Source organism: Phyllostomus hastatus, unplaced genomic scaffold (genome assembly GCF_019186645.2).
Source record: "Phyllostomus hastatus isolate PE091 unplaced genomic scaffold, TTU_PhHast_1.1 phas_contig_524, whole genome shotgun sequence".
NCBI classification, from domain to species: domain Eukaryota; kingdom Metazoa; phylum Chordata; class Mammalia; order Chiroptera; family Phyllostomidae; genus Phyllostomus; species Phyllostomus hastatus.
This window is the reverse complement of record NW_025333900.1, coordinates 2,140,673-2,155,834: the sequence shown is the minus strand read 5'-3', so window position 1 is coordinate 2,155,834 and position 15,162 is coordinate 2,140,673. Positions and strand designations below refer to the sequence as shown.

Below are 15,162 nucleotides of genomic sequence, written 5' to 3'. Positions count from 1 at the left end.
TACCCAGATAAAAGTTAAAAAAAAAACAAGTTCCTCACTTTCTCTCTTAGTTGAAATATGCCAGGAAACCAAGTTTCTCCTGAATCTTGGACCAGGCCTATCAGGCTACCTTCAATCGTTTGTTAATAATATTGCCATGGCAGTTTGGCAATATTATTTTTCTTTCCAGACCCAATAAATTCCTAAAACAAGAATGTATCTTTTCATGAGTTTAATAAATAGAAGGTATGTGCTGAATTGTGCTTTCCCAAAATTCTTACATTGAAGCCACTACTCCTAGTCCCTTAAAATGTGACAGTATTGAAGATAGGGCCTATAAGAAGGTAATCAAAGTTAAACAAGGTCTGATGATGGGGCCCTAATCCAATAGGACTGGTGTTTTTATAACAAGAGGAAGAGACACCAGGGATGTGCACATGCAGAGGAAAGAGCACATGAGGACAGGGTGAGATGGAGGGTATCACAAACCAATGAAAGAGACCACAGGGGGAACCAACTCTGCAGACACCTTGACCTTGGACTTCCAGACTCCAGAGCCATAAGAAAATAAATTTCTGTTGTTTAAGGCCCCATCTCATGGTGTTTTGTTATGGCAACCCTAGCAAACTAATCATTAGCTATGACTTATCCAAAGTGATTTTCATCCCTATCATGAAAAAGAAAATCCTGTTTCTTAGTAATACACACATTCTTTCTTGCTTTTGGGGGGTCAATTTCCTTTAATCCTATGTAGTTATTAATGCCTGTTTGACGGTTCCAGGTGCAGATCATGTTCCCAACATTGTTGAGGGGCATAATCTGAAGTTCTTGTCATCTAAGGTTCTTGTCATCTCTTCAGATTTGACACAGTATCTCATTTGTTCCTTTCAGTAATCCTGGGAGCAGGGCGAGAATTATTTTAATCATTTTATAAATGAGGAAATGGACTCAACTGAATGATTTGCCCAGGGAATAGCACTGAACTTATAGCTAAGACTTTCATTCCCACTCTCCCTGCTGTTTCTCAGTTCTTTCCTTTTTCTTTCTCCTTAAGCTTTATCATACATATTTCCAAGTTTAGGGTGTTTTTGCATTTCCAAATTTGCTTCTTTATTTTTGAGTTGTGTGTCTTTTTTCCCAATAATTCTGAGGGTTTTTTTCTGTTTCTTATAATTTTAGACTTTGGTGCTCTCCTTGTGGTGGGTTTCTTAGAAGAAGGCACTCCACTATTTGTCAGTTTGCCATTGGATGACCAGTCCCAGGGAGGACTTTTGACTCAGTTAGTTTCCTTGATAAGCCAAGGCTCTACCTGGAAAACCTTATATGAAATTCCTTTTCTTAGCCCCTGCCCTGTAACTGTGGATTCTGCACACAGGAGGCTACATTACTGATAGAGTAATATAAAAAAGTAAAGGCTTTTTGACTTTTTGCCCTTTAGGTTAATTATATGAGTGTCTCCAACTTTATGTTAGAGCAGGTCCTCAAATAACATTATTTAGTTCAACATCATTTCATTATAACATTGATGAGATGCCATAGGAACTTAATTCTTATTTATATCAACAAGCCTGTTGTAAAACTGGCTTTGTTATACGTTGTTTTGCTTAAAGTCAGAGAATCTATGGATAACATCAAGTGAGGACTTACTGTCAATGGTTGGGAGTTTGCTTTATGGGATGAATGAAGTCGTCATGTTAGGAGACTACAAGGAGAAAATAAAAATGCAGTCCTTAGGAGGCTAGACAAAGGTAGCAGACACTATGTTGTCCAGCAGAAGCTTGGAACTGGATGTCGTGACCACACTCACCTGTCGGCATGAGCTGGCCAAGCGAGCAAACACCTGCAGCCTGAGTCCAGCAGATTCGGAGCTATAACTTATAGCCGGGCTGAAATAGGAGAAATCAAGCCTGCCAAACCAAGACTACATCCGTGGGAAAGTGTTTGAGGCTCTCTGGAGACAAAGGCTACTCTGTTTTTGTTGGGCCAGCCCTGGTGTGGTTCCCCAGCAGGGTCAACAGGAGCAGTGTGATCCAGGGGTCAGGGGGCAGGGAGTCTGCAGACACATATTCCCCAACCTGCTGCTGCTACTGATATCTTGTGGCTTAAACCAGTTCAATGACCTCTTCTATCCAAAATATAGGGACAATGATGTCTCCTCGTAAAGCATAATAGAGATACTCATGACTTAATTTCAGAACATTTTGATGATCACACATGTTGATCTGAATTTCCACAACTTATTCTTTACCCTCTGGTAGAGTAAAGAAAATAAATGACTGGTATTTCAAGTACTTTGTGGTCACTGGGTCCCATAAATAACAATAATAATAGCAGGTACATTTATTAGGTGCTAGTTATACCAGACACTGTACTATGTGCTGTTCTATTCATACAGTATTTTATTTACTTCCTATATGATCTATGAGGTTAGTACTGTTACTATCCAATTTTACAGGTAAAGAAACCGAACCTCAGAAAGATCAGGAAACTTGCCTCCAGTGTCACTCACTGACTAGGTGGCAGAATGGAAATGCAAACTCAAGTCAGTTGAATATAAAGATTTATGCTTTTAACCAAGGTATCTGTATTTCTATGAGGACTGGATTTTCACAATTTGTCTTATTTCATATCTGCTGATCTGTTGTCCCATAAACTATCGAACTGCCCCGGGAATGGACATCTAAACAACTGCATTTTCCAAGACTGTCCCTCAGATGGAAAGTAATACAAGAATCCTTTGTAAGATCACTGGTTCTTGGGGTGGACAATGTGGGCAGCATGATTTAGGAAGATTACCATATCCCAGAGAATGGGAGTATGAGGCAGTGTACTCCAAACTATTCAGAGCATGTGCAATCTCTGTTATTTAGAAGACACTTATGGATCTTGTAGCGTACAGTGGTCATTCTTATGAATCTCAGACCTCATCGCATTACTGAAGTGCAGAAATGCAGCTTTCCAGCAAGTTTCGGTGGATGGAAATCTGGATAAAAGGGATTCATTGTGCTGATATTATTTAAGCAGTGCTTTCTGAAGGAATTTCATGGCCTGCAAAAGGGGCTCCATAAGTTGTTCTCTAATATTATGAGTATTTATAGTATCATACTATATATTTCAAATGTATACTTTAATTAGAAATCTCATTATGTCATGCTTTGTGGCTCTGTGGTCATTGTTTAGTTTTGTTTGTTGAGCATCAGAAGAGATGAGGGTGATGAGGCCACAGTAGACTTTTCAATTTCCAAATGTGGTCCGTGCTTTCAAAGACAAGAACCACTGACTCAAGATAATTTTTATTCTGATATCTAAATATCCCCTGCAGTGATAATTGTACCACTCTACAGAGTTGTTTATATTAGACACATTGAACTCATATAATTCGCTCCAAAATGGGAGTAAGGCAGGGAAGGAGTAAGGGGCAGTGAACACTTGACTGTCTCATTCTAGGCCTATTTCTAGTATCACCATATTTTGTTTAGAGCACCTCATGTGGCCAGAAAGGAATAGCAACTAAAATAAACTCTGGCAAACTAAAACCTTGCCTATTTCTCAGGTTGTCTAGGAGTCCGTTAAAAAAAAAGAGAGAGAGAGACCCATTGTAGCATTTCTTATTCATGCTCAGTGAACTGTTAATAGCTCCCATATTGACTTTTATCTCCATGCTGAATCTTATCTTAAAATGCTACAGTCTGGGATGGAATCCCACCAAACCTATTCCTTTATTTAATCCTTTCATTTTTCCAGTTATCTTTCTTTATTTTTTTATCAACAACTTCTCCCCATGCCCACCTCCCCCAGAATATAAATTGCTGATTTGATTTTTCCTTTCCTGCCTCTTTAAGTCAGAAACTTCCAGAGGTTACTCAGCTACCTGCCTCAGTGGGTGTCCAGGACTCCCAGCAAGTCTCCATTCCAGTGAGATTTGCAAGTGAATCTTCCTGATCGGAAAAACACCACCATTTCCCTATCCACCTCCTCTGACTTCCAGGCAGCTGCACAGCACCAGTGAATTCCAACACATCCTAGGAACCTACACCAGGCTTGTAAAAACAAACCCGCTAACACTGGCAACTCCATAAAGGAAAAATTCCCTAAACCGAACAAAATATAAAACCAATACAGATCCAATTAACAAACACACAAAAAGCAATAAAATTACTTAAGTCTCAAATGCCTACCTTACAGATTTCCCAAAGTTCTCTGCTCACACACAGAGCCACCTCCCCGGCTCTGTTTTCTGGCTCTCCAAAAACTGCTTTCTTAGACTGAGCAACAGTCTCCTCAAGTGTGGGCTCTGAAATACACATGCTACACACGCCCATACAGCCCTCGGTGCCAGGCAGCCCCTGCGCCTCCCTTCCTGCCCCAGCCAGCCCGTGCCAATCCCCTGACTGCTGCCAGCTCCTACCCAGGATGGAGTGGGGCAGGGAAGGGGTCAACAACTCATCATGGATTGGGTGGCCACCCATCTAGGCAGGAAGGGTCCATTTGTCCCTTTCCTAACTGAAACCCCCTTTTCAGATGGTTTCTCCAGGCTCATTCAGATTCCAGAACAAGTTGGCAGACTCCTGCTGGCCCTCCCTGCACACACCCAGACCACTCCCAGGCAGCAGCCCCCAGCCTGCGAAAACGGACCCCTGCTTACCTCCACAAAACCTCAGTTCTTAAAAGCCTGGCTGGAGTCTCCAAGGAGTCATGCGATTTACTTGACCTTGGAGGCAATCAGATTCGGAAGCAGGGAACATTTTCGAAATGAAACAGAAAGTAAGCAGATGATCCAAAGCAGACCCCCGACCTGCACTTGGCCCTCTGTAGCCTCTGCAAGTCCTCAGACTCTTCGGAGTCTGCCAACCCACCCCCACAGCTGTTTCAGCCTAGAGAGGAGTCAGAGGAAACCGCAGCTTGGAAGTATCTAACTCAAAGCCTGGGTTGCTTTTTCTTCCTTCCTTCCTTTCTTTATTTTTCCTTTTTCTTTTTGGAGTATTTGTTGAGCTTTTTAACATGCAGTTTGTCTCCTTCTGCAGGGAATTACTCAGTGAGCCTGTCACCTGACTCACAGCAGCTCCATTATATAATTCAAACTGTGCTATTTGAGTTCTGATCAGAAAGCCACACTCCCCTTCTCCCTTCCCTGCCCCTCCCTGCTCCACCTGAGTGGAGGGAGAGGCAGAAAGGGAGACACTCAAACATAAACAAAAACAAAAGAAATGCAAACAATGACAGTTAATCTTTCTTGAAACTTGGAGGGGAAGTGTTGAATTTTTGCAGTGTGTTTTCATTTCCCTTTGGTTTGATTCTTTTGGGGTTGAAGACCTCCTAAATGCTAGTGCTGAGTTAGCAGAGGTTTCTCAAGATGTAACATCTCATGATGTAACTTAGCAGTTTCTTGATTTTCTCTTAGGGTGACTGTCCATAGGTCAGACAAATCACTGAACGAATTTTCAAATGATAGTGTACATCATTAGTTGAAAAGCCTCACATTGATTTACAAACACATGTGCCAACAAAATCTAACACATAGACTATTTATTACTTTTGCCACACATCTAAGTACTGTGAAATGCCAAAGGGGTAGCTTGGATGGAGGGGTCTTTAGCCAACCCCTCTACTCTGACCTGGGTCCCCATTAACCCTCTCCAACTACCTCAAACACGCATAACATCCAACTAAAAACTGCATACCTGCTATGCAAACACCTCTTAAAGGGCAAGCCTCCAGCCTCTAATTTAAGCACATTGAAATCCCTGAAGCCAATTCATGGGGATATTTTGAAGTCACCACTGTCCTGGGTGAAGGTAATAAGAATTAAGTCTCTCCCAACTTCACTGTCTCAGCTTCTGCCATATCTATCCAAATGATGTATACTGAGGGACAAGCATGTTAAAACAGCACTGACCCATGAATGACAGGCCCTTGCAGACACTTAGATGGCATAAATGAGCATAAGATTTAAAGCATTGTGAAACATGATGATCAACATGAAAAATGCCAGCCCGTTCACTTTTCCGCGTCAGAGCCAGGAACTGTATGCAGAGGGGACTCTGGGCTCCGGGGCTCCCAGCCAGTGGAGCCTTGTGGCTGAATATGGGAAGTATCAAAGAAGACTACTGAAATCTGTGGGAACAAATTCGAATACCGATCAACCTTCTTTTGGTTTTTCCCAGTCTGACCCCCTTTCTTTCTTCTGCATTCCCCGCCCCCATATCCACCAAAGGAAACTTCCTGGTCCTTCCTGCCTGTCTCCAGCATTGTAAGTAGTATTAGGTGCCATTACTGCAGTAACCGGTGTGACATTAGATTGATACAGAGCCCTAAGAATAACTTTCAAAATATTTTGCAACTATCCACATATCCCACTGAAGGGCTGCGAGATAGTTACTATTGTCTTCATACCAACCCAAGGAAGCCAGCAGAACAGGCAGACATTAGAAGCCATGTCTCCTACTCTCAGTGCTCTGCTTTGCAAAGGGAGACCCAGATACACATAAAAAATTATAAATGTGTAAACCTGAGTGAAAGACTGTTTATAATCTTTCCCTCCAAGTGTAGTAAATACAATGTGTTGTGGCAGTTGCTATGGCAACTACTTTCTTAATGAGATAAGGATAGTAGAAGATATTAGAAAACATCAGGTGTTGAGACCTTCCTCAGTAACAGGAAGAAAAGCAATAATACAAAATACAACCTTGGCCTATACACAGTCATCAAATACTGACATTGCAAAACTTGAATTTCCTAGACCAATAGAAATACAATGTGAGCCACACATATAATTTTAAATTTTCTGATAGTTGCATTAAAAAAAGAAAAAATACCCTGGTGAAATTAATTTTGGTAATACATTCTATTTAATCCAACGTATCCAAAATATTTCCATATGTAATCAATGCAAAAATTATTAACAACATATTTTGTATTATTTTCTTTATTCTAAACCTCTGAAATTTATACCTACATCACATCCCAATTAGGAGTAGCTACATATCATGTACCTTATATGCCTTATATTAATAGCCTTATGTGACTTCCACACTAGGTGGGTCAGCCCCAGACTATATTTGATCATTTTTGGTTTGAACATTTTTGAGTGTATTTGTCTATCTCTACTTGGAAGTTTTAGATAAATAACTGGCATTCATTTGATTCTAGCCTTACTGCATAATTCAAGTAGCATTTTCTTGAATGGAGCAAAAAAATATCAAATAAGTTTAGAATCAAAATGGTGTTAAGAATTCAACCCCTTTCATGCCACCAGAGAATTGTGAAGATTCAAAATAAATCTCTGGTTTGTGGCAAGTTCCTTCCTTGGGTTGCCCCAGTCACCCAAGTTAGGAATCTGAGTCATGCTTGATTGTAATTTCTACATGCCCTCACTCTGCCTTCTCCTTAAAGTTCATCTGATAGACCACAAAGTCTCCTCAAGTCTACCGGTCACCTTTTCTCAAGACCCAGGGCCTCTGCTACAACCCAGATGATCTCAAGAACCCCTGTCGAGTCTCCCTGACTCCACTGTCTACCCATTCAAGTTCATTCTCCACCCAGTCTTCAGTGTGAGCATGCATTGAAAGTAGACATTTAATTATGTAGCTTCTCAGCTTAAAGCTAATAGGAACATGCTGACTTTCAAATAAAACCCTCTGCCATGATCCGCTAGGCGTACTCTGGTGTGATCCACCAGGCAAACCTGAAGAGGCCTCTGGGTCGCTTTCTGGCCCATCTCCTGGGTATGCATTTTTAGAATTTTACCCAGGTCTTCACACTTGACTGTGACATGATTTCCATGACTTCATGTCTTTGTTTAAAGTCTGCTTCCTTTGCCTGGAATGTCCTTCCTTAAAATGCTTACCCTCCACCAAACAGCAAAATCCTTCCTAGCCCAAATATTTACTGTAGCTTGCAGTCAAAATTAACAGTCCTCTCATCTGTTATCACACCACTTTTGTAAACTGATGTGTTACAACATTTATCATTTTCTATTATAATTATATGATATGTAGACAAGAACTTCCTCAAGAACAGGAACCTCATACCATTTACCTTTGAATTCACATTTGGAAATAGTAGGCTGTCCACAAATGCCTGAGGAATTCCAATATCCATTCCTTTCCGTTTCTCCCTCATCCAACTGTCTAACCACTTGGTATGTTATTATCATCATCACCAACACCACCACTGCACAGCAGCCAATGTTTATTAGCACTACTATGTGCCCGATACTGTGTTAAACATTTTACATACATTTTGCAGAATTCCAACAACAAATCTGCAGGTTAAGGAACCTACAATATCCTTAGATTTTAATAGCCATGGTGTCTTTAATATCATTTCATTCCTTCTTTTTTAATTTAAATTTTATTTTTCACTTACAGTTTACATTCAATATCATTTTGTACTAGTTTCAGGTATACAGCATCATGGTTAGACAACCATATACTTTACAAAGTGTGCCCTGCAATATTTTCAGCACCATTTCCTTCTTTCAATGGGTGTTTTACGTCATCTCTGTGATGCCTGTGATGATGAGCTGATGTGTAGTTAGCTATGCCTCCAGAATGCAGGATGTCATACTTGTTTGTTAACTCACTTGTTAACAGACTAGCGCAGGTGTCTTTTGTTTTATTGTTTTAGTAACTTTGTCTCTTTAACACCTCTAATTCTCAGTGGCCTGGGAAAATAGAAAACCTAACAGAATAGTATTTTGTGCAGAGCAAGAGTGTGGTGGTTTGGGAGAAGGGTGAGAGAAACCCTGCCACATGAACATCGCAGGGTGTGACGTTTCGTTTTCTGCTCAGTCCTTTTTGGCTCTCCAGTCATTTCCACAGAGCTTGGTTTAGTAGAACTTCAAAAAGTAGAGTGATCACCACCATAGACTGACAAGGATGTGGAGCCACAGGAGCTCCCATTCATTGCTGATGGGGGTGCAAGATGGTGCAGACACTTTAGAAGACAGTTTGGTAGATAATTTCTTATAAAACTGAAACTACTTTTGCCATCCAATCCTGAAGTTACACTCTTTGGTATTTACCTGAATGGACGGAAAATGTATGTCTGCACAGAAATTGGCACATGGGTAAATAAACTGTGGTACATCCATGAAATGGAGTATTATTCAGCGCCAAAGGAAATGAGCTATGTAACCATGAAAAGACGTGAAAGAAACTTAAATTTCTATTATTAAGTGAAAGAAGCTGAGTGAAAGAATCATACTGTATGATTCCAAATATACGACATTCTGCAAAAGACAAAATTATAGTGGCAGTAAAAAAATCAGTGGTGTCAGGAGTTGAAGGGAGAGAGGGGTGAGTACGTGGAGCACAGAGGATTTTTAGGGCAGTGAAGCTACTCTGTATGATGCTATCTATAGTGGTTGCTACACATCAGCATACATTTGCCTGAACTTAAAGAATGTACAACATCAAGCTGGGTGGCTCAGTTGGCTGGAACATTGTCCCACACACCAAAAAGGTTTTGGTTCGATCTCCCTCTGGTCAGGGCACATGCCTAGGCTGCATGTTTGATCCCCGGTCAGGGTGCATACAGGAGGCAACTGATTGATGTTTCTCTCTCTCGCTGCTTTCTCTCTCTAAAATCAATAACATATTGTCACGTGAGGATTAAGAAAAAGGAGAATATACATCAAGAGTGAACCTTTAGCTAAACTATGGGCTTGTGTGATAGTGATGTGTCAATGTAGATTCACCGGCTGTAACCAGTGTAGTGCCCGGTGGTGGATGCTGACAGTGGGAGATGCTGTATGGGGAGGTGGGGGAGGGAGAGGGAGTATATAGGAACTCTTGGTACTTTCTGATCAATTTTGCTGTGAGCCTCAATCTGCTCTAAAAATAAGCTTTTTTTTTTCATTTTTAAATTTTATTTATTTATTTAAGTGGAGGGACCAGAGAAAGGCTTGCTCAGAGGTGCCCAGGAATTGCACTCAGTGGTTCTAGTACAATGTACAAGTTGTTTTCCCACTAGTTTGCCAGTTGCTCAAGTTTATTAATTTTTTTAACTTTGTTTCTACAACACCACTAAACCAATGGCATTGTATGTAGTAAGGGATTAATAAATATTCATTTAAATGAAATGAAGAACCTAGTGCTTCATGTAATAAACATGTAATTTCACCTACATAAATCCCATGGTCGCCTTAGTGTCAACAGAAAAACGGACAGTTTCTGAAAACTCTGGAGCCTGGGACAGCCACAGACGTGGAGGAGGGTTGTGCTAGGAGACCTGGCTCAGGACTAAAAGAATAGCTGGGTCTTGGGAAAGCTTAACTCTCTTTGACTTAATTCTGGAAGAACTCTATGCTCGTGGGGATCAGCCCTTGTAAATCCAGCAGGCACTCCCTGCTGGATTTACAATACCTCACATAGCAGAGCTGTCTCTGCTGGTCAAGGCTCTCACCCACTGGAAGCCTCAGTTTCCTCATCTGTAGAAAGGGGAGGACAATATTGTGAGCACTACATGAGGTCATGTCTATAAAGTGCTTGGCAGAGTTATTAGCAAATGTCTGTGTCAATTAACAAAAAATGTTTCTTCTTAATACTAAGTGTTATTAGATATTACATGATAATAATAAAGTGTTGGAGATGGGATTAGGAAGCTCAAGTGATGCCGGTGCCTGTGTCTCCCACCACCTTCTTTCTACTCAGCTTGCTGTTGACACATACTAAGATGGTGAACCTTTTGATTTCCACAACCTTTGTATTTTCTTCCTTTCTTTTTTCCTTCTTTCCTTTGTCCACCCCTCCTTTCTTTATTTTTATTCTTCTTTCTTCCCTCTTCTCTTTTCCTCTCCCTTTCCATTTATTATTTTTAAAATGAGTTTATTTTATCCCTTGCTATTCTTGGCCGACTAACTGAGGTTCTTTGTATCGAGATTTCTTGCCAAAGCTATATTAAGCTCACCAGGTTGCTAAACTTAAGCCAGCCTGTTTCTGCTTTCTCTTGGAAGGCCTGCAATACCCATAACAAGAAAGGTATGAGGTCAAAGGGCTGTTGTTCAGAGCAAAGGGTCTGCTTCACACAGAGCTTCCCAGAAGGAAGGCAGAGCCTGAGAGGAAAAAGATCCGAGACCTCCAGCATAATCTATAACAGAGCAGTTCAGACCTCCCCCCCTGCCAAGTTGATGCCACGGCCAATCTCAAAAGCTATTTTTCAAATTGCATTTTTGGCCAGCTCAGCGTAATGTCTATGTGATAGCTTTACTTTGGGAGAACAATGGGGAAAAATAGTTTCCCAGAGAGGTAGGCAGTTGAGTTGCTTCCTTTAATTCTCTCTGAACCACCGTGTGGAATTTATGTGTTGATCTGCATCTAAACAGGACTAAGGTCCAAGAAAGATACAAATGGTGAGGTGAGATACACAATGGTCCTTCTGTAGGGCCACCTGAAGGAGGTGGAGAGAAACTTGGGATTGAATTCTAGTTCTGCCACCTTCTCACAGGAGGTAGATTGTTTTCCCTCTGTTTCTGTAGGAAATGCTGTTAACAATAAAATGGAGATTGGGGAGGGGAGTCTAAAATGACATTTGTAAATCTTTCAAGGGGCCTGGCATAGAGCAGTTATGGAAAGACCTTGTCCAGGTAGGTATTTTCATGTATGAATGGAAAGAAGTTAAAAATCCTTTTAATAAAGTTCTTTGGAGGAAGTTAAATGAGACCTTCAGCAAATGGTAAGTGTCACTGGTGGATGTCTTCCCTCCCACCTCCTCTTGTCTCCAAAGCTCCATGGTGCAGATTATATTTTTCAAAGATCGACATAACTGTATCTCCCATCTCACCAGCCCTTCTAGAACTTTGCCATTCCCATAATAAGTTTTGGCATCTAATTTCTCTCCCTCTGAACCTGGGTGGCCTTGGAACATGTTTGTAATGCTGTGTGGCTACAGAGGCAAAGTGGTAAACGGCAATATCATCTGATGCCTTATTACTTGGAATACTTGCTCTTGAAGCATTCAGCTGAAGGTAAGCAATTGACATCATTGAAACCGCCATGCTATGAGGAAACCCAACCTAGTCCATGTGGAAAGATCATAGAGAGTTCCCAGATTCTCCAACCCTACTGCCTCCCACAGTCAGGGACTGAACTAAAACCAGAATCTCCCAGCTGAGCCCTTCCTGAACTTGAGAATGATGTTAATGAAATGCAGCTAATGAACACACAACAAAAGCTAATTGGCAGAGAAATATGGCCTCCATCATACTCTATAGAGCAAAATAACATAGGGTTCAAAGCACAGGCCCTGATACCAGGGAGGACCAGGGTTTAAACTGACCCTATTAGGTACTTTAGCTATGTGACCTTTAAGAAGGCCACATGTCTGAAAAGCTGATAAAAATAATGCTGAGTTCATGGAATTATTGTCAGGATAAATGAGGTAGTTCAGGTTAAGAACTTAGCATCAAAATGCACAGAGTAGACACGTCTTAAATATTGTTTGCCATCATCCTCATCACTACTGATGCTGACACTAGCGCCACCACCACCAACAAACCTATTCTGTAATCAGTATGATGGGCTTTGCTCCTAAGGCGTTAGAGCTGGTTGGAATACACCCCTTTCTTTCATTAATCACACTTTCTTCCTTATAGACACTTTCCCCTTCAACCCATAATCTGTCTATAGAACTGCATTTCTCAGCCTTTATGCTAATGTTACAGTAATGAGGAACTGTTTCAAACAGTCAATCAATCTTACCTGCTTTGTACAGCTCACCTACAATCAGTTATCACTTTACCCCTCAATATTCTCAACTGCTTCACTTACCATTACCTGTTAATGGCCAAATGCTCTGGAACAGAAAATCTGTTTTAACTAAGGATGCAGAACTCTCTATTCCTAGGTCTGTTGGGCTATTCAGTTCAGCCTTTGAATACCTACATTAAGCCAATGGAAGAGAAAATTAAGGTTCAAAAAAGGTAAAATTATATTGTAGTTTAATCATTCATTCACTTACTCATTCATGTATTCATTTGGTCATTCAACAAATAGTTATTAACAGCTTCCTGTGTGCCCGGCTCTGGACATACAAATGTGAGCAAAGCCGATGTGATTTCTGTCCTCATGAATTTTCAGACTGGTGAATGGCTCTGTCATCATCAAGTAACCCTGAGTTTGAATCTGACTCTGTCACTTACTACATATTTGAATGGCTTAAACTTTTTTTGATCCCCATTCTTTCCTTAGGGTTGTTGTGAGGATGAAATAAATTAACATAAAGAGGGTGCTCATCACAGCATCCGGCCATGTGTATGTTTCTTTCCCCAAATGTCATATAACGTGTAGCCACTAGACCCAGAAGTATCTGGCTCCCACGTTTGTGCCATTAAAGGATTTTTCTAATTATTCTAATTATATTTCAGTCTCACTACTTTTGTTTTTCCCAAGTCATTGTTTTCATCCCTCATTCAAAAATTTAAAAAATTGCTTTTCCATGTCTTTTTTATCCCTCTTCTACAGAAACCAATACAGTAAGCATTAACTGATAAGAATATCACAAGGCAACTAGTGTCATCAAAGAATTAAAAAAAACAAGAATAGTTCTTTCTTTAGGTGATACTAGGGAAGCCACAGCTAGGTGTTGGGTGATGCAAAATGTCTTATCTAAATAGTATAGCAGAAAGTGCCATAGTTAGCATCCAGTCCAAAAGAACTTACCTGGCCATTTGGTAAGTTACAGAAAATTCTTCTTCATTTAAAAGTTGGAATTATTATAAAGTTGTATTAATGATCTAGGGGACTGACATTAAAAGTCCACCAGCCTGATTGCACTGTATATAAAGTCTTTCAAGACCTCTAAGCCCTCTGTCCTGTCGAACACCCCACTGCAATTCTTTTCTTGGCTTCCACAACACTGCTTACTCTAAGATACTTTTAAACCAACCAACCAACCAACCAACCAACCAACCAACCAACTAACTAACCACCCAACCAACAACCAATTGTACTTGTCTCTTTTTCTTTTCCCCATTTATCTGATTCTTAAACCAGAAGCCTTTACTTCTATATCAATTGCAATTTCTCTAATTGACGTATTTATCCTCTCTCACTAGAACTATCACAATAACCCACTGGTCTCCCTTTGCAAACCGTTTGTCTCTCTGAGCTTTGGTTTCTACACTGTTACCAGAACTATTTTCCTAATGCCAGGCTAGTCTATGACACTTCTCAAAGATTGGCATTACTGCCCTATAGCATAAAGTTCAAGGCATAGCACAGGATTTGAAGTTCTTCCTGGCATTGTGCTGTATTCTTGCCTTTTCTCTCACTGATCCTTCCTTGATGACTACATTTCTGCTATAACATATCTCTTGGTATTCCATACAGTTTTCATTTTTCCCTACCTATCTTCTCATCAGGCAATGCACTTCCCTTATTTTCTATCTTTTGCTGCATTTCCCGTTGTTGCTCCTCAGAATACTGAGCTTTGGAAATGCTCTACTGGAGGAAAGGAGCTCTGGCCAAGAGTTCTGGGTGGTACTGTATAACAGATTCCTCTCTCCCCTTGGAGGTTACATGCATATTAGCATTTCAAGTGCCCTGAGAAGTCCTTAAATAACACATAAACCTGGTTAGCTTTGTTTAATCTAATATTTTCTTAACACTGTTTTTTTTTTCTGAAAACCATAAGCACTATAGTTTATTAACTATTTTGGGAAACACTGAATTATTCAAATCCTCTTCATTAATTTTTTCTTTATATGTCCATTATGCATTTAATTGCAAATATTTATTTAACACCATGCTAGGCATTGGAGAATGTACTGAGGGAAAAATAGAAGGTGAGATGGACATAGTCTGTGCTGTTGTGAAGCTTATAGTTTTGCCTGAAGGTCATGTAAGTAAACATGCGACAACCACATAGTGTGGTAGGAGCTGTCATTAGGGGAAATCAGTGCGTTGTAATGGGACTTAGGTTGGGGGAATTGTTAGGGAGGGCTTCCTAGAGGAACTGGCTTTATATGAGGACCTGAAGGAGAAGTGGGAGTTTGCCAGAGGGAAGTTAGGAGAGGAGAGGGAAGGAGTGATATAGGCAGGGCCACCTGCTTGTGTGAAAGCCCCGAAATGAGAGAGAGCACAGGATGGCTGAGCAACTAGTCACCCTTCCACCTCCTCTCCAGAATCTTCATCTGTTATCCTACCTTATCTGAATGTTTAAAAAATGTTTGTTGAATTGCTA

General features: G+C 40.6%; 1 protein-coding gene across 7 annotated transcripts in view; it reads right to left on the bottom strand.

Annotated features, from left to right (window-relative positions):
- PHACTR1 (phosphatase and actin regulator 1) overlaps positions 1 to 15,162 on the bottom strand; it is a 537,076-nt gene that overhangs the window by 293,137 nt on the left and 228,777 nt on the right. The window contains exon 1 of one of the 7 annotated variants that reach the window (XM_045847183.1): positions 4,625 to 4,939. The exons of 5 other annotated variants lie outside the window; for them this stretch is intronic. The gene's annotated coding sequence lies outside the window, so the exon portion shown is untranslated. Of the gene's footprint in view, positions 1 to 4,157; positions 4,245 to 4,624; positions 4,940 to 15,162 lie in introns of those variants that run through there. One more of the 7 variants, XM_045847184.1, reaches the window with a different exon arrangement.